Source organism: Pseudophryne corroboree, unplaced genomic scaffold (assembly GCF_028390025.1).
Source record: "Pseudophryne corroboree isolate aPseCor3 unplaced genomic scaffold, aPseCor3.hap2 scaffold_737, whole genome shotgun sequence".
Taxonomy (NCBI): Eukaryota; Metazoa; Chordata; class Amphibia; order Anura; family Myobatrachidae; genus Pseudophryne; species Pseudophryne corroboree.
The window spans coordinates 71,386-90,369 of NW_026970318.1; the positions used below are offsets into that span (position 1 = coordinate 71,386).

General features: G+C 45.2%; 1 non-coding gene across 1 annotated transcript; it reads right to left on the reverse strand.

The window, feature by feature from the left end:
- Positions 1–18,068: 18,068 nt before the first annotated feature.
- On the reverse strand, positions 18,069–18,233 carry LOC135040236 (U1 spliceosomal RNA). Its single transcript, XR_010234173.1, has one exon. It is a non-coding gene; the product is annotated as a U1 spliceosomal RNA (small nuclear RNA).
- Between the last annotated feature and the right edge of the window lie 751 nt (positions 18,234–18,984).

Sequence of the window (18,984 nt, forward strand, 5' to 3'; positions counted from 1 at the left end):
GAGCTGCGCATTGGAAAATTCATTACTATGCCGTGCAGATGATGGTCTAAACAGGAGGCTTTAAAATTTTCTTTCTAGTGTCCTTCGTTTGGGAGAAAAATGCAAAGGTACAAGACAGCTTTTCCTTGCCAATATCTCTCTTTTGCAAAGAGCTGCGCATTGGAAAATTCAGGGCTATGTCGTGTAGATGATGGCCTAACAGGAGGCTTTAAAATTTTCTTTCTAGTGTCCTTCGTTTGGGAGAAAAATGCAAAGGTACAAGACAGCTTTTCCTTGCCAATATCTCTCTTTTGCAAAGAGCTGCGCATTGGAAAATTCAGGGCTATGTCGTGTAGATGATGGCCTAACAGGAGGCTTTAAAATTTTCTTTTTCTAGTGTCCTTCGTTTGGGAGAAAAATGCAAAGGTACAAGACAGCTTTTCCTTGCCAATATATCTCTTTTGCAAAGAGCTACGCATTGGAAAATTCAGGGCTATGTCGTGTAGATGATGGCTTAACAGGAGACTTTAAAATTTTCTTTCTAGTGACCTTCGTTGGGAGAAAAATGCAAAGGTACAAGACAGCTTTTCCTTGCCAATATCTCTCTTTTGCAAAGAGCTACGCATTGGAAAATTCAGGGCTATGTCGTGTAGATGATGGCCTAACAGGAGGCTTTAAAATTTTAATTCTAGTGTCCTTCGTTTGGGAGAAAACTGCAAAGGTATAAGACAGCTTTTCCTTGCCAATATCTCTCTTTTGCAAAGAGCTGCGCATTGGAAAATTCAGGGCTATGTCGTGTAGATGATGGCCTAACAGGAGGCTTTAAAATTTTCTTTCTAGTGACCTTCGTTTGGGAGAAAAATGCAAAGGTACAAGACAGCTTTTCCTTGCCAATATTTCTCTTTTGCAAAGAGCTGCGCATTGGAAAATTCAGGGCTATGTCGTGTAGATGATGGCCTAACAGGAGGCTTTAAAATTATCTTTCTAGTGTCCTTCGTTTGGGAGAAAAATGCAAAGGTACAAGACAGCTTTTCCTTGCCAATATCTCTCTTTTGCAAAGAGCTGCGCATTTCAAAATTCAGGGCTATACCGTGTAGATGAAGCATTAACAGGAGGCTTTAAAATTTTCATTCTAGTGTCCTTCGTTTGGGAGAAAAATGCAAAGGTACAAGACAGCTTTTCCTTGCCAATATCTCTCTTTTGCAAAGAGCTACGCATTGGAAAATTCAGGGCTATGTCGTGTAGATGATGGCCTAACAGGAGGCTTTAAAATTATCTTTCTAGTGTCCTTCGTTTGGGAGAAAAATGCAAAGGTACAAGACAGCTTTTCCTTGCCAATATCTCTCTTTTGCAAAGAGCTGCGCATTGGAAATATCAGGGCTATACCGTGTAGATGAAGCACTAACAGGAGGCTTTAAAATTTTCATTCTAGTGTCCTTCGTTTGGGAGAAAAATGCAAAGGTACAAGACAGCTTTTCCTTGCCAATATCTCTCTTTTGCAAAGAGCTACGCATTGGAAAATTCAGGCCTATGTCGTGTAGATGATGGCCTAACAGGAGGCTTTAAAATTTTCTTTCTAGTGACCTTCGTTTGGGAGAAAAATGCAAAGGTACAAGACAGCTTTTCCTTGCCAATATTTCTCTTTTGCAAAGAGCTGCGCATTGGAAAATTCAGGGCTATGTCGTGTAGATGATGGCCTAACAGGAGGCTTTAAAATTATCTTTCTAGTGTCCTTCGTTTGGGAGAAAAATGCAAAGGTACAAGACAGCTTTTCCTTGCCAATATCTCTCTTTTGCAAAGAGCTACGCATTGGAAAATTCAGGGCTATGTCGTGTAGATGATGGCCTAACAGGAGGCTTTAAAATTTTCTTTCTAGTGACCTTCGTTTGGGAGAAAAATGCAAAGGTACAAGACAGCTTGTCCTTGCCAATCTCTCTTTTGCAAAGAGCTGCGCATTGGAAAATTCAGGGCTATGTCGTGTAGATGATGGCCTAACAGGAGGCTTTAAAATTTTAATTCTAGTGTCCTTCGTTTGGGAGAAAAATGCAAAGGTACAATACAGCTTTTCCTTGCCAATATCTCTCTTTTGCAAAGAGCTGCGCTTTGGAAAATTCATGGCTATGCCGTGTAGATGATGGTCTAAACAGGAGGCTTTAAAATTTTCTTTCTAGTGTCCTTCGTTTGGGAGAAAAATGCAAAGGTACAATACAGCTTTTCCTTGCCAATATCTCTCTTTTGCAAAGAGCTGCGCTTTGGAAAATTCATGGCTATGTCGTGTAGATGATGGACTAACAGGAGGCTTTAAAATTTTCTTTCTAGTGTCCTTCGTTTGGGAGAAAAATGCAAAGGTACAAGACAGCTTTTCCTTGCCAATATCTCTCTTTTGCAAAGAGCTACGCATTGGAAAATTCAGGGCTATGTCGTGTAGATGATGGCCTAACAGGAGGCTTTAAAATTTTAATTCTAGTGTCCTTCGTTTGGGAGAAAAATGCAAAGGTACAAGACAGCTTTTCCTTGCCAATATCTCTCTTTTGCAAAGAGCTACGCATTGGAAAATTTAGGGCTATGCAGTGTAGATGAAGCACTAACAGGAGGCTTTAAAATTTTAATTCTAGTGTCCTTCGTTTGGGAGAAAAATGCAAAGGTACAAGACAGCTTTTCCTTGCCAATATCTCTCTTTTGCAAAGAGCTACGCATTGGAAAATTCAGGGCTATGCCGTGTAGATGAAGCACTAACAGGAGGCTTTAAAATTTTCATTCTAGTGTCCTTCGTTTGGGAGAAAAATGCAAAGGTACAAGACAGCTTTTCCTTGCCAATATCTCTCTTTTGCAAAGAGCTGCGCATTGGAAAATTCAGGGCTATGTCGTGTAGATGATGGCCTAACAGGAGGCTTTAAAATTTTCTTTCTAGTGTCCTTCGTTTGGGAGAAAAATGCAAAGGTACAAGACAGCTTTTCCTTGCCAATATCTCTCTTTTGCAAAGAGACTGCGCATTGAAAAATTCAGGGCTATACCGTGTAGATGAAGCACTAACAGGAGGCTTTAAAATTTTCATTCTAGTGTCCTTCGTTTGGGAGAAAAATGCAAAGGTACAAGACAGCTTTTCCTTGCCAATATCTCTCTTTTGCAAAGAGCTGCGCATTGGAAAATTCAGGGCTATGTCGTGTAGATGATGGCCTAACAGGAGGCTTTAAAATTTTCTTTCTAGTGTCCTTCGTTTGGGAGAAAAATGCAAAGGTACAAGACAGCTTTTCCTTGCCAATATCTCTCTTTTGCAAAGAGCTACGCATTGGAAAAATTAGGGCTATGCAGTGTAGATGAAGCACTAACAGGAGGCTTTAAAATTTTAATTCTAGTGTCCTTCGTTTGGGAGAAAAATGCAAAGGTACAAGACAGCTTTTCCTTGCCAATATCTCTCTTTTGCAAAGAGCTACGCATTGGAAAATTCAGGGCTATGCCGTGTAGATGAAGCACTAACAGGAGGCTTTAAAATTTTCATTCTAGTGTCCTTCGTTTGGGAGAAAAATGCAAAGGTACAAGACAGCTTTTCCTTGCCAATATCTCTCTTTTGCAAAGAGCTGCGCATTGGAAAATTCAGGGCTATGTCGTGTAGATGATGGCCTAACAGGAGGCTTTAAAATTTTCTTTCTAGTGTCCTTCGTTTGGGAGAAAAATGCAAAGGTACAAGACAGCTTTTCCTTGCCAATATCTCTCTTTTGCAAAGAGACTGCGCATTGAAAAATTCAGGGCTATACCGTGTAGATGAAGCACTAACAGGAGGCTTTAAAATTTTCATTCTAGTGTCCTTCGTTTGGGAGAAAAATGCAAAGGTACAAGACAGCTTTTCCTTGCCAATATCTCTCTTTTGCAAAGAGCTGCGCATTGGAAAATTCAGGGCTATGTCGTGTAGATGATGGCCTAACAGGAGGCTTTAAAATTTTCTTTCTAGTGTCCTTCGTTTGGGAGAAAAATGCAAAGGTACAAGACAGCTTTTCCTTGCCAATATCTCTCTTTTGCAAAGAGCTGCGCATTGGAAAATTCAGGGCTATGTCGTGTAGATGATGGACTAACAGGAGGCTTTAAAATTTTCTTTCTAGTGTCCTTCGTTTGGGAGAAAAATGCAAAGGTACAAGACAGCTTTTCCTTGCCAATATCTCTCTTTTGCAAAGAGCTACGCATTGGAAAATTCAGGGCTATGTCGTGTAGATGATGGCCTAACAGGAGGCTTTAAAATTTTAATTCTAGTGTCCTTCGTTTGGGAGAAAAATGCAAAGGTACAAGACAGCTTTTCCTTGCCAATATCTCTCTTTTGCAAAGAGCTACGCATTGGAAAATTTAGGGCTATGCAGTGTAGATGAAGCACTAACAGGAGGCTTTAAAATTTTAATTCTAGTGTCCTTCGTTTGGGAGAAAAATGCAAAGGTACAAGACAGCTTTTCCTTGCCAATATCTCTCTTTTGCGAAGAGCTACGCATTGGAAAATTCAGGGCTATGCCGTGTACATGAAGCACTAACAGGAGGCTTTAAAATTTTCATTCTAGTGTCCTTCGTTTGGGAGAAAAATGCAAAGGTACAAGACAGCTTTTCCTTGCCAATATCTCTCTTTTGCAAAGAGCTGCGCATTGGAAAATTCAGGGCTATGTCGTGTAGATGATGGCCTAACAGGAGGCTTTAAAATTTTCTTTCTAGTGTCCTTCGTTTGGGAGAAAAATGCAAAGGTACAAGACAGCTTTTCCTTGCCAATATCTCTCTTTTGCAAAGAGCTACGCATTGGAAAAATTAGGGCTATGCAGTGTAGATGAAGCACTAACAGGAGGCTTTAAAATTTTAATTCTAGTGTCCTTCGTTTGGGAGAAAAATGCAAAGGTACAAGACAGCTTTTCCTTGCCAATATCTCTCTTTTGCAAAGAGCTACGCATTGGAAAATTCAGGGCTATGCCGTGTACATGAAGCACTAACAGGAGGCTTTAAAATTTTCATTCTAGTGTCCTTCGTTTGGGAGAAAAATGCAAAGGTACAAGACAGCTTTTCCTTGCCAATATCTCTCTTTTGCAAAGAGCTGCGCATTGGAAAATTCAGGGCTATGTCGTGTAGATGATGGCCTAACAGGAGGCTTTAAAATTTTCTTTCTAGTGTCCTTCGTTTGGGAGAAAAATGCAAAGGTACAAGACAGCTTTTCCTTGCCAATATCTCTCTTTTGCAAAGAGACTGCGCATTGAAAAATTCAGGGCTATACCGTGTAGATGAAGCACTAACAGGAGGCTTTAAAATTTTCATTCTAGTGTCCTTCGTTTGGGAGAAAAATGCAAAGGTACAAGACAGCTTTTCCTTGCCAATATCTCTCTTTTGCAAAGAGCTGCGCATTGGAAAATTCAGGGCTATGTCGTGTAGATGATGGCCTAACAGGAGGCTTTAAAATTTTCTTTCTAGTGTCCTTCGTTTGGGAGAAAAATGCAAAGGTACAAGACAGCTTTTCCTTGCCAATATCTCTCTTTTGCAAAGAGCTGCGCATTGGAAAATTCAGGGCTATGTCGTGTAGATGATGGACTAACAGGAGGCTTTAAAATTTTCTTTCTAGTGTCCTTCGTTTGGGAGAAAAATGCAAAGGTACAAGACAGCTTTTCCTTGCCAATATCTCTCTTTTGCAAAGAGCTACGCATTGGAAAATTCAGGGCTATGTCGTGTAGATGATGGCCTAACAGGAGGCTTTAAAATTTTAATTCTAGTGTCCTTCGTTTGGGAGAAAAATGCAAAGGTACAAGACAGCTTTTCCTTGCCAATATCTCTCTTTTGCAAAGAGCTACGCATTGGAAAATTTAGGGCTATGCAGTGTAGATGAAGCACTAACAGGAGGCTTTAAAATTTTAATTCTAGTGTCCTTCGTTTGGGAGAAAAATGCAAAGGTACAAGACAGCTTTTCCTTGCCAATATCTCTCTTTTGCGAAGAGCTACGCATTGGAAAATTCAGGGCTATGCCGTGTACATGAAGCACTAACAGGAGGCTTTAAAATTTTCATTCTAGTGTCCTTCGTTTGGGAGAAAAATGCAAAGGTACAAGACAGCTTTTCCTTGCCAATATCTCTCTTTTGCAAAGAGCTGCGCATTGGAAAATTCAGGGCTATGTCGTGTAGATGATGGCCTAACAGGAGGCTTTAAAATTTTCTTTCTAGTGTCCTTCGTTTGGGAGAAAAATGCAAAGGCACAAGACAGCTTTTCCTTGCCAATATCTCTCTTTTGCAAAGAGACTGCGCATTGAAAAATTCAGGGCTATACCGTGTAGATGAAGCACTAACAGGAGGCTTTAAAATTTTCATTCTAGTGTCCTTCGTTTGGGAGAAAAATGCAAAGGTACAAGACAGCTTTTCCTTGCCAATATCTCTCTTTTGCAAAGAGCTGCGCATTGGAAAATTCAGGGCTATACCGTGTAGATGAAGCACTAACAGGAGGCTTTAAAATTTTCATTCTAGTGTCCTTCGTTTGGGAGAAAAATGCAAAGGTACAAGACAGCTTTTCCTTGCCAATATCTCTCTTTTGCAAAGAGCTGCGCATTGGAAAATTCAGGGCTATGTCTTGTAGATGATGGCCTAACAGGAGGCTTTAAAATTTTCATTCTAGTGTCCTTCGTTTGGGAGAAAAATGCAATGGTACAAGACAGCTTTTCCTTGCCAATATCACTCTTTTGCAAAGAGCTGCGCATTGGAAAATTCAGGGCTATGTCTTGTAGATGATGGCCTAACAGGAGGCTTTAAAATTTTCATTCTAGTGTCCTTCGTTTGGGAGAAAAATGCAAAGGTACAAGACAGCTTTTCCTTGCCAATATCTCTCTTTTGCAAAGAGCTACGCATTGGAAAATTCAGGGCTATACCGTGTAGATGAAGCACTAACAGGTGGCTTTAAAATTTTCATTCTAGTGTCCTTCGTTTGGGAGAAAAATGCAAAGGTACAAGACAGCTTTTCCTTGCCAATATCTCTTTTTTGCAAAGAGCTGCGCATTGGAAAATTCAGGGCTATACCGTGTAGATAAAGCACTAACAGGAGGCTTTCAAATTTTAATTCTAGTGTCCTTCGTTTGGGAGAAAAATGCAAAGGTACAAGACAGCTTTTCCTTGCCAATATCTCTCTTTTGCAAAGAGCTGCGCATTGGAAAATTCATGGCTATGCCGTGTAGATGATGGTCTAACAGGAGGCTTTAACATTTTCTTTCTAGTGTCCTTCGTTTGGGAGAAAAATGCAATGGTACAAGACAGCTTTTCCTTGCCAATATCTCTCTTTTGCAAAGAGCTGCGCATTGGAAAATTCAGGGCTATGTCTTGTAGATGATTGCCTAACAGGAGGCTTTAAAATTTTCATTCTAGTGTCCTTCGTTTGGGAGAAAAATGCAAAGGTACAAGACAGCTTGTCCTTGCCAATATCTCTCTTTTGCAAAGAGCTGCGCATTGGAAAATTCAGGGCTATGTCGTGTAGATGATGGCCTAACAGGAGGCTTTAAAATTTTAATTCTAGTGTCCTTCGTTTGGGAGAAAAATGCAAAGGTACAATACAGCTTTTCCTTGCCAATATCTCTCTTTTGCAAAGAGCTGCGCATTGGAAAATTCATGGCAATGCCGTGCAGATGATGGTCTAAACAGGAGGCTTTACAATTTTCTTTCTAGTGTCCTTCGTTTGGGAGAAAAATGCAAAGGTACAAGACAGCTTTTCCTTGCCAATATCTCTCTTTTGCAAAGAGCTGCGCATTGGAAAATTCAGGGCTATGTCGTGTAGATGATGGCCTAACAGGAGGCTTTAAAATTTTCTTTCTAGTGTCCTTCGTTTGGGAGAAAAATGCAAAGGTACAAGACAGCTTTTCCTTGCCAATATCTCTCTTTTGCAAAGAGCTGCGCATTGGAAAATTCAGGGCTATGTCATGTAGATGATGGCCTAACAGGAGGCTTTAAAATTTTCTTTCTAGTGTCCTTCGTTTGGGAGAAAAATGCAAAGGTACAAGACAGCTTTTCCTTGCCAATATCTCTCTTTTGCAAAGAGCTACGCATTGGAAAATTCAGGGCTATGTCGTGTAGATGATGGCTTAACAGGAGACTTTAAAATTTTCTTTCTAGTGACCTTCGTTGGGAGAAAAATGCAAAGGTACAAGACAGCTTTTCCTTGCCAATATCTCTCTTTTGCAAAGAGCTACGCATTGGAAAATTCAGGGCTATGTCGTGTAGATGATGGCCTAACAGGAGGCTTTAAAATTTTAATTCTAGTGTCCTTCGTTTGGGAGAAAACTGCAAAGGTACAAGACAGATTTTCCTTGCCAATATCTCTCTTTTGCAAAGAGCTACGCATTGGAAAATTTAGGGCTATGCCGTGTAGATGAAGCACTAACAGGAGGCTTTAAAATTTTAATTCTAGTGTCCTTCGTTTGGGAGAAAAATGCAAAGGTACAAGACAGCTTTTCCTTGCCAATATCTCTCTTTTGCAAAGAGCTACGCATTGGAAAATTCAGGGCTATGTCGTGTAGATGATGGCCTAACAGGAGGCTTTAAAATTTTAATTCTAGTGTCCTTCGTTTGGGAGAAAACTGCAAAGGTACAAGACAGATTTTCCTTGCCAATATCTCTCTTTTGCAAAGAGCTACGCATTGGAAAATTCAGGGCTATGTCGTGTAGATGATGGCCTAACAGGAGGCTTTAAAATTTTCTTTCTAGTGACCTTCGTTTGGGAGAAAAATGCAAAGGTACAAGACAGCTTTTCCTTGCCAATATCTCTCTTTTGCAAAGAGCTACGCATTGGAAAATTCAGGGCTATGTTTAGCAAGGGATAGTGGGTGACTGCGGCAGGGGTCGCAGGTATAGTGGTTGACTGAGGCAGCGGTGACTGGGAGATAGTGGGTAACTGAGGCAGGGGTGAAACGGAAAGTGTGTGACTCAGGCAGGGGTGATAGGGAGATAGTGGGCAGCATATCTCTGCCTCACTGCAGCAGCACATTCCTGCTTCACTGACAGCAGCACATCCCTGCAACGTTGACAGCAGCACATCCCTGCAACATTGACGGCAGTACATCCCTGCCTCATTGACGGCAGCACATCCCTGCCTCACTTATAGCAGCACATCCCTGCCTCGCTGACAGCAGCACATCACTGCCTCGCTGACAGCAGCACATCACTGCTTCACTGACAGCAGCACATCACTGCTTCACTGACAGCAGCACATCCCTGCCTCACTGGCAGCAGCACATCCCTGCTTTACTGACAGCTGTATATAGGGCCTAATTAAGACCTGATCCCTGCTGTGCATATTCACACAACAGGAGATCAGGTCTGAAGTGCGTGTGTGCTGGTGCCACAGTGCACCAGCACATGCCAGAGATGCGATCAGCATCTCTGCCCAGTGAGCGCCTCTGCCTGATTGACAGGCAGAGGCGGTCACTGGGCAGGAGGAGTCGGGCCAGCGGCGTTGTGCCGCCATTTTGGGGGCACAGTCAGGACAACGCAGACATGACCGGACCGTATGGGAGCGGGCCGTGACGGCTGTGTGACCCGGACAGCAACAGGCCTTATTTACTAAAATCTCAGATACTTTTTATGGCATTTATGTGCAGTCTAGTTTGCACAGTTGATAGAGTATTGATCTTGCACTATCAATGTAAGCCTCACATAGGTTTGATACACATGTAAGTTTGTTTTTATTTTACTACATTGTGGTTTGTGGCTCTATACCATGTAATGCATGTCTTTTAACAGTAGTCAAGTCTTCCAATGTGCTTGTTAGTGAAACCCAATACTTAGCTTTATTTTATTTTGTTTCTTCAAATATTGAATGCATATGTCTTATAACTTTTTAATTCAATATATAAACATTTTTATTATAAGATTTTCAATGACACAAGTACATCCAAGTTGCAGATTATGGATTGTGAAGTACAAATCAACCATATAAACAATTTAAGCAATTTAAATTGCATGCAGGTAGTAGAATGTCAAACTCCTTGGATGAGAGTTGGTCGTAATAAACTAGGATAGAAAAGAATAAAGTAGAAAATAAGATTTTAAACCTACCGGTAAATCTTTTTCTCGTAGTCCGTAGAGGATGCTGGGGACTCCGTAAGGACCATGGGGATAGACGGGCTCCGCAGGAGACATGGGCACTTTAAGAAAGACTTTAGTTCTGGGTGTGCAGTGGCTCCTCCCTCTATGCCCCTCTATGCCACAGTTAGAGAAACTGTGCCCAGAGGAGACTGACAGTATGAGAAAAGGATTTTGTTAATCCAGGGCAAGATTCATACCAGCCACACCAATCACACCGTATAACTTGTGATAAACTACCCAGAAATGAGTACGAAAAAACAACATACTGTAGCATCAGTGCAGGACCGATGCAACTATAACATAACCCTTATTGAAGCAATAACTATATACAAGTATTGCAGAAGTAGTCCGCACTTGGGACGGGCGCCCAGCATCCTCTACGGACTACGAGAAAAAGATTTACCGGTAGGTTTAAAATCTTATTTTCTCTAACGTCCTAGAGGATGCTGGGGACTCCGTAAGGACCATGGGGATTATACCAAAGCTCCAAAACGGGCGGGAGAGTGCGGATGACTCTGCAGCACCGATTGAGCAAACATGAGTTCCTCCTCAGCCAGGGTATCAAACTTATAGTATTTTGAAAAGGTGTTTGAACCTGACCAAGTAGCAGCTCGACACAGCTGTAGTGCCGAGACCCCTCGGGCAGCCGCCCAAGAAGAGCCCACTTTCCTCGTGGAATGGGCCTTGACCGATTTCGGTAACTGCAATCCAGCCATAGAATGCGCTTGCTGAATCGTGTTACAAATCCGGCGAGCAATAGCCTGCTTTGAAGCAGGGGCCCCAATCTTGTTGGTTGCATACAGGACAAACAGCGCTTCAGTTTTCCTGACTCTAGCCGTCCTGGCCACGTAAATTTTCAAAGCCCTGACCACATCAAGTAACTCGGAATCCTCCAAGTCACGCGTAGCCAAAGGCACCACAATAGGTTGGTTCATATGAAAAGATGAGACCACTTTTGGTAGGAATTGAGGACGGGTCCGCAATTCCGCTCTATCCACATGGAACACCAAATATGGGCTTTTATGTGACAAAGCTGCTAATTCCGACACTCGCCTAGCCGAAGCCAAGGCTAATAACATGACCACCTTCCACGTGAGATATTTTAACTCCACCGTTTTAAGTGGTTCAAACCAGTGTGATTTTAGAAAACTTAACACCACGTTAAGGTCCCAAGGTGCCACCGGAGGCACAAAAGGAGGCTGAATATGCAGCACTCCTTTTACAAAAGTCTGAACTTCTGGAAGAGAAACCAATTCTTTTTGAAAGAAAATGGATAAGGCCGAAATCTGGACCTTAATAGAGCCTAATTTTAAGCCCAAATTCACTCCAGTTTGTAGGAAGTGAAGGAAACGGCCCAGATGGAATTCTTCCATAGGAGCATTCCTGGCCTCACACCAAGAAACATAATTTCGCCATATACGGTGTAATGTTTTGACGTTACATCCTTCCTAGCCTTTATCAGCGTAGGGATGACCTCAACCGGAATGCCTTTCACTGCTAGGATCCGGCTTTCAACCGCCATGCCGTCAAACGCAGCCGCGGTAAGTCTTGGAACAGACAGGGCCCCTGATGCAACAGGTCCTGTCTTAGAGGAAGAGGCCACGGATCTTCTGTGAGCATTTCCTGCAGATCCGGAAACCAGGTCCTCCGTGGCCAATCTGGAACAATGAGGATTCTTCTCACTCCTCTTTGTCTTATTATCCTCAACACCTTGGGTATGAGAGGAAGAGGAGGAAATACATAGACCGGCCGGAACACCCACGGTGTCACTAGGGCGTCTACAGCTACTGCCTGAGGGTCTCTTGACCTTGCGCAATACCTCTGTAGCTTTTTGTTGAGCCGGGACGCCATCATGTCTATCTGTGGCAGTTCCCACCAACTTGTAATCTGTGCAAAGACTTCCTGATGAAGTCCCCACTCTCCCGGATGTGGGTTGTGTCTGCTGAGGAAGTCTGCTTCCCAGTTGTCCACTCCCGGAATGAATACTGCTGACAGTGCGCTTGCGTGATTCTCCACCCAGCGAAGAATTCTGGTGGCTTGTGCCATCGCCACTCTGCTCCTTGTGCCGCCTTGGCGGTTTACATGAGCCACTGCGGTGATGTTGTCTGACTGGATCAGAACCGGTTGGTCGCAAAGTAAGGTTTCCGCTTGACGTAGGGCATTGTATATGGCCCCTAGTTTCAGGATGTTGATGTGAAGACAAGTCTCTTGACTTGACCAAAGACCTTGGAAATTTCTTCCCTGTGTGACTGCTCCCCAACCTTGGAGGCTTGCATCTGTGGTCACCAGGATCCAGTCCTGAATGCCGAATCTGCGTCACTCGAGACGGTGAGCACTCTGCAGCCACCACAGGAGTGATACCCTGACCCTGGGGGACAGGGTGATCAACCAATGCATCTGTAAATGTGACCCAGACCTCTTGTCCAGTAGGTCCCATTGGAAAGTCCTCGCATGGAACCTGCCGAATGGAATGGCTTCGTATGATGCCACCATCTTTCCCAGGACTCGAGTGCAGTGATGCACTGACACAAGTTTTGGTTTCAATAGGTTCCTGACAAGAGTCATGAGTTCCTGGGCCTTTTCTATCGGGAGATAAACCCTCTTCTGGTCTGTGTCCAGAATCATGCCCAAGAAAGACAGACGAGTCGTAGGAACCAACTGCGACTTTGGGATATTGAAAATCCAGCCGAAAATCCAGTGAAAGTGATACGCTGTTCAGCAACTGCTCTCTTGATCTCGCTTTTATGAGATCGCTCAAGTACGGGATAATTGTGACACCTTGCTTGCGCAGGAGAACCATCATTTCCGCCATTACCTTGGTGAAAATTCTCTGGGCCGTGGAGAGACCAAACAGCAACGTCTGAAATTGGCAATGACAGTCCTGTACCGCAAATCTGAGGTACGCCTGATGAGATGGATAAATGGGAACATGAAGGTATGCATCCTGTACACAAATGCGGACAACAGGTGTCAAGCCGTGTGTTGCCTTTGTCAAGCTGTAATAAGTAGGGGTAAGGACGTTAACCACCTCAGAACATCCTCCCTTATACGTCACCTGCAGCGCATTAATCATAAGTCAGTGACAAGTTCAAAAACTTTGGATGACAGCGGAAGCAGTCCACTGACCTCTAAATCCCTTCCTCTTGTAACCAAGCTCCTGCAAACCACACCACCAACTCCCTCAGTGTCAATTTCCTCCTTAGACAGGAAAGCCAATAGTCCTGCAGGCCATGTCACTGGCACGTCTGACGAGTCCTCTCCTGCCTGGGATTCCACCGATGCATCCTTGAGTGTAACGCCTACTGCTGCTGGCGCTGCTGTTGTTGCTGCTGGGAGTCGATCGTCATCCCAGAGGGGAAGTCGGAAGACCACTTGTACTACTTCCAGTAGGCAATTGACTGTCCAACAGTCCTTTGCGAGGAAGATGAAATATCACAGCAGTCATCCTGCTGCAAAGCGGATAACTCAGGTCTTGTCAGCCTGGGTGGTGAGAGACGTGGTTCCGGTATCCATCGTTAATTCAGAGGCAACTAGAGACTTGATTGAGGTACTGTGTCCCCGGTACCAAATGCCATCTAGGTTCCATTTCTCTAGGCAGGCGATACCGAAAATGTACACAGACCTCAAAAAAGAGTCACCAGTGTCCTAAAAAATGCAGTTGTACCCAATGTCCACTAGTCCACATGTCCGTGGTTAAGTGGAGCAGGGCAGACTCAGGGCTATATGACTGTGACAGCCCACTGGGTAGATGTATTGCCTCCCGCAGCAAGAACAGCAGCGGCGGCACCAGTAGCAGCATCTCGCAAATGCCAACTCGTTCCTAGGCAGGGTACGCTTTGTATCACCGCTTTCCATAAGAGGCACACAGCTGACAACCTCTTACGGAAACTGAGGAACATCATCGCAGAATGGCTTACCCCAATTGAACTCTCCTGGGGATTTGTGACATCGGACAACGCCACCAATATTGTGCGTACATTACATCTGGGCAAATTCCAGCACGTCCCATGTTTTGCACATACATTGAATTTGGTGGTGCAGAATTATTTAAAAAATGACAGGGGCATGCAAGAGATGCTGTCGGTGGCCCGAAGAATTGCGGGCCACTTTCTGCATTCAGCCACCGCGTGCCGAAGACTGGAGCACCACCAAACATTCCTGAACCTGCCCTGCCATCCTCTGAAGCAAGAGGTGGTAACGAGGTGGAATTCAACCCTCTATATGCTTCAGAGGATGGAGGAGCAGCAAAAGGCCATTCAAGCCTATACATCTACTCACGATATAGGCAAAGTAGGGGGAATGCACCTGACTCAAGCGCAGTGGAGAATGATTTCAACGTTGTGCAAGGTTCTGCAACCCTTTGAACTTGCCACACGTGAAGTCAGTTCAGACACTGCCAGCCTGAGTCAGGTCATTCCCCTCATCAGGCTTTTGCAGAAGAAGTTGGAGACATTGAAGGAGGAGCTAAAACAGAGCGATTCCGCTAGGCATGTGGGACTTGTGGATGGAGCCCTTAATTCGCTTAACCAGGATTCAATCTGTTGAAATCAGAGCAATACATTTTGGCCACCGTACTCGATCCTAGATTTAAAACCTACATTGTATCTCTCTTTCCGGCAGACACAAGTCTGCAGAGGTTCAAAGACCTGCTGGTGAGAAAATTGTCAAGTCAAGCGGAACGTGACCCGTCAACAGCTCCTCCTTCACATTCTCCCGCAACTGGGGGTGCTAGGAAAAGGCTAAGAATTCCGAGCCCACCCGCTGGCGGTGATGCAGGGCAGTCTGGAGTGAGTGCTGATATCTGGTCCGTACTGAAGGACCTGGCAACGATTACTGACATGTCGTCTACTGTCACTGCATATGATTCTGTCACCTTTGAAAGAATGGTGGAGGATTATATGAGTGACCGCATCCAGGTAGGCACGTCAGACAGTCCGTATGTATACTGGCAGGAAAAAGAGGCAATTTGGAGGCCCTTGCACAAACTGGCTTTATTCTACCTAAGTTGCCCTCCCTCCAGTGTGTACTCCAAAAGAGTGTTTAGTGCAGCCGCTCACCTTGTCAGCAATCGGTGTACGAGGTTACTTCCAGAAAATGTGGAGAAGATGATGATCATCAAAATGAATTATAATCAATTCCTCCGTGGAGACATTCACCAGCAATTGCCTCCAGAAAGTACACAGGGATCTGAGATGGTGGATTCCAGTGGGGACGAATTAATAATCTGTGAGGAGGGCGATGTACACAGTGAAAGGGGTGAGGAATCGGAGGATGATGAGGTGGACATCTTGCCTCTGTAGAGCCAGTTTGTGCAAGGAGAGATTGATTGCTTCTTTTTTGGTGGGGGCCCAAACCACCCAGTCATTTCAGTCAGCCGTGTGGCAGACCCTGTTGCTGAAATGATGGGTTCGTCAATGTTTTTCTTTTCAATCTAAGCCCCTGCAGTTTTCTGTAAGAATCTGCTTCGCTATGATGATCAACAAGTCACAAGGGCAAACACTCAGGGCTGGAGGCGTAGATCTTAGGACCAGCTGCTACAAGCATGGCAAAGGTGTCACTATCATTGGTGACACCCAGAGAGGCAGCGAGGGAGATTGTAATGCAGTGCGCGCAGATAAGCAGCGCAATGGTAAAAAGGAGGCATGGTCTCATAGGTAGGGGTGTGGCCTGTTGGCCTGAATCTCCATTTTGTTGCTCCGGGTATCCCAGGGGTTGGGGGCTGCACCCGGGGACTAGTGTGTAAGTGGTGCTGGCTCCTGCACAGTGACAGAAACTGGGTGTTGCACGTAATGTCACAGTGAAACACCCATATTCTGTCACTGAAGAGGAGCCGGCACTTTGGTGTCACCCCCCTTGGCGGGTGACACTCGGGTGTGGGCCGCAACCCCATTGTGATGCCACTGACCCATGGAAAGCTTTACGTGGCTTACCCATGTGTTAGCAGCCCCAAGCATCTTTTGTGTTAGTCCGTGAAGAAAAACTTCAAATATTTACAAATAAATGTTGTAATCAATGGGCCTAATTCAGTAAGGATTGCAAATTCCGCTAAGTAACAGAATTTGCAATCCTTTGGTTCACATGCTGGGGCCACCCAGCATGCCGCCTCCCTTCTTGACCACGCTGAAATTGCAGTCGCAGTGCAGTTCAGCGTGATCATAAAAAATGGGTTAGCCTCCAGTTGGTGCAGACTGTATGTGTGCGCAGGAAGCCGCCACCATTTTTGTGATCGCAGCTGCTGCATGTGATGTCATGCAGCCGCTCTGACCACGCCTCCTGTTTCTCCGTTGCCGACCCCATTTTGAAGCCCTGCCCACGCACCGCTCCATCTCCGACTTAGAAATGGAGTGTTGCTGACCCCCCCCCAGCACCGATTGACAGTCAGAGGCGATCGCATTATCTGCGGGGTGCCGCAGAAAATGCAGGCGCATGCGTATGCTCTTAGCAATTTTTGCAGTTGGATTGCTTATTGCGATTGCAATCCAACCTGAATCAGGCTCTATTACCTATCACAATGCACTGCGGGTAGTACAAAATGGGGTTAATATAAGAGAAAACCCCCCAGAGCTGTGCTCCTTAACTGTCCCTGGTGGCTAGTGTAGCGGCTGCCCAGTAATCAGTGTCCACGCCAGTGCGCACATGGCCCGCCCCCTACAGCCACGCTGGATCACGGTATAGTGCGGGCACAGAAGTACCTTACCTCCCTTTCATCAGCGGCCTCGTGATCCCGGAGGGCGGTGTGTGTGTGACTGACCTTAGGAAGAAACCGGAGCCTCCACTGCAGTGACCCAGCAACCAGGGCACGGGAGTATACTGCGCCGCTGGGAGTGATGGAGCTGCAGTAAAGATGTCTATTAGACCTAGCCTGCTGCAGCCCTTGTAGATTCTTATAAAAAAAAGTTCTTCTTTTCTTGTCAAAATTAATAGCTAAGAATAGGCTGCCTGAGGCAGCCCCCTGTTAAGTGGCCTGCTACTGAAGGCACCAACTACAAACTGAGCTCCCTGTTCATGGAAGCGAGGTTATAGAGGAGGGGGCGCTGAGCATCTTGGGAACAGTCAAAAGCTTTGAGCCTGTTGGTGCCTCAGATCAAGATCCTACTCTACACCCCAATGTGAATCCTTGTGGAGTCCAGTGTACCCCACAGAAGAAATGAATGTGTCACACCCATTGGCAGCAACATTAGAATAGCTGCTGATGGGCACAATTGAGAAAGGAAGGGGGGAAAACATTTGAATCCAGCACATATATGTAATTTGAATATGTAATTTGTACCTTCCTACTTTAAAATGTAATGGATGAACCTCACCCTGTGAGAACTATCTTCATGATCAAGAGATCTCATACGCAAGAAAAGCATGTGTTGAGATAGGGCTGTGGAGGGCGGCTGCTCGGGCACACCCCCGTCAAGTTAAGGAGATTCAACTGAGGAAGCACAAGAAAACTCTTGTCTGGGGACAACAACTGCAGGGAGACCACATATTTTCAGATAAACATGAGAGGGCGGAAGGCTGCCTAATACTGAAGCACCCACAAACATCAAACCATATGCAACAACTAGTACAAGCATTCCTGGGGAAAGGTCTGCAGCAGACGGATTTGCATACGGTGATGTCATCCAAGCAGTGGGCCAAAGTTGGCTGGAACCCTCATCTGCATATGAAAAGAGAAAAGGGGCGCTTGGATGACCCCTAGTTCGCATTGAACACCCCCACCCTCCTTCGGTGTGGGGCTCATGTTGGCCATGCCCCTGCCCCTGAAGCATTCAAGCTGATTTCTTGCAGCAGCTGGGCACTGTAACAGCTCCAGAGCTGCTCTGTAAGGCAAGTAAAAGGGCGTGGGCCCTGCAGCACTACCTGTAGTTCGCATTGTGCGTTGGAAGGCACAAAGTAAGCAGACGGGAGAAGTCAGGATAGTGCGCAAGGGCATAGAAGGGAGGGGCTCAAGAAAAGAGAAGTGGAAACAGACAGCAAACTAGGCTGGAGAGAGACCTGAGACAAAGAGATCTGAATTATACCAGAGCCAACCAGGGGAAAGCACAAATGCAGTCCCCCCCCTACCACAAATTATGCAGTCGAGTTTCCCACATTTGGGGAAATCACAGAGGTCAGCATACCCAGAATGCAATGAATGAACCTCACCCTGGGAAAACAATCTTCATGACCATGGTATCACCTATGCAAAATAAGTATGATTTGAGATAGGGCTGGGGAGGGCCGCTGCTCAGGCACACCTCCGTCAAGTAAAGGAGATTCAACTGAGGCAGCACAAGGGAACTCTCATCTGGGGACAACAACTGCAGGGAGAACACATTTTCAGACGAATGTGGGAGGGCAGAAGGCTGCCTAATACTGAAGCACCCCCCAAACAACAAACCAAATGCAACAACTAGTGCAAGCATTCCTGGGGGAAGGCCTGCAGCAGATGGATTCGCATATGGTGATGTCATCCAAGCAATGGGCATAGTTGGCTGCAACCCTCGTCTGCATATGAAAAGAGAAAATGGTCACGCAGGGCATGGCGGCCTTTGTGGGGTTGCGCTTGGATGACCCCTAGATCGCTTTATACACCCCCATCAGTGTGGGGCTCATGTTGGCCATGCCCAAGCCCCTGAAGCATTCAAGCTGATTTCTTGCAGCAGCTGGACCCAGTAACAGCTCCAGAGTTGCTCTACAAGACAAGTAAAAGGGTGTGAGCCCTGCAGCACCACCTGTAGTTTGCATACACACATATATAGGACAGCATCTCTTATATGCCCCAGGGGCAATAAAATAGTAGCCTTATCTAGGGTATCCGTCCATGCCGCTACAGCACTACACACCCAGGCCGACGCAATTGCCGGTCTGAGTAAGGTACCTGAATGTGTATAAATGGACTTCAGGGTAATCTCCTGTTTGCGGTCAGCAGACTCTTTGAGGGAAGCCGTATCCTGGGACGGGAGGG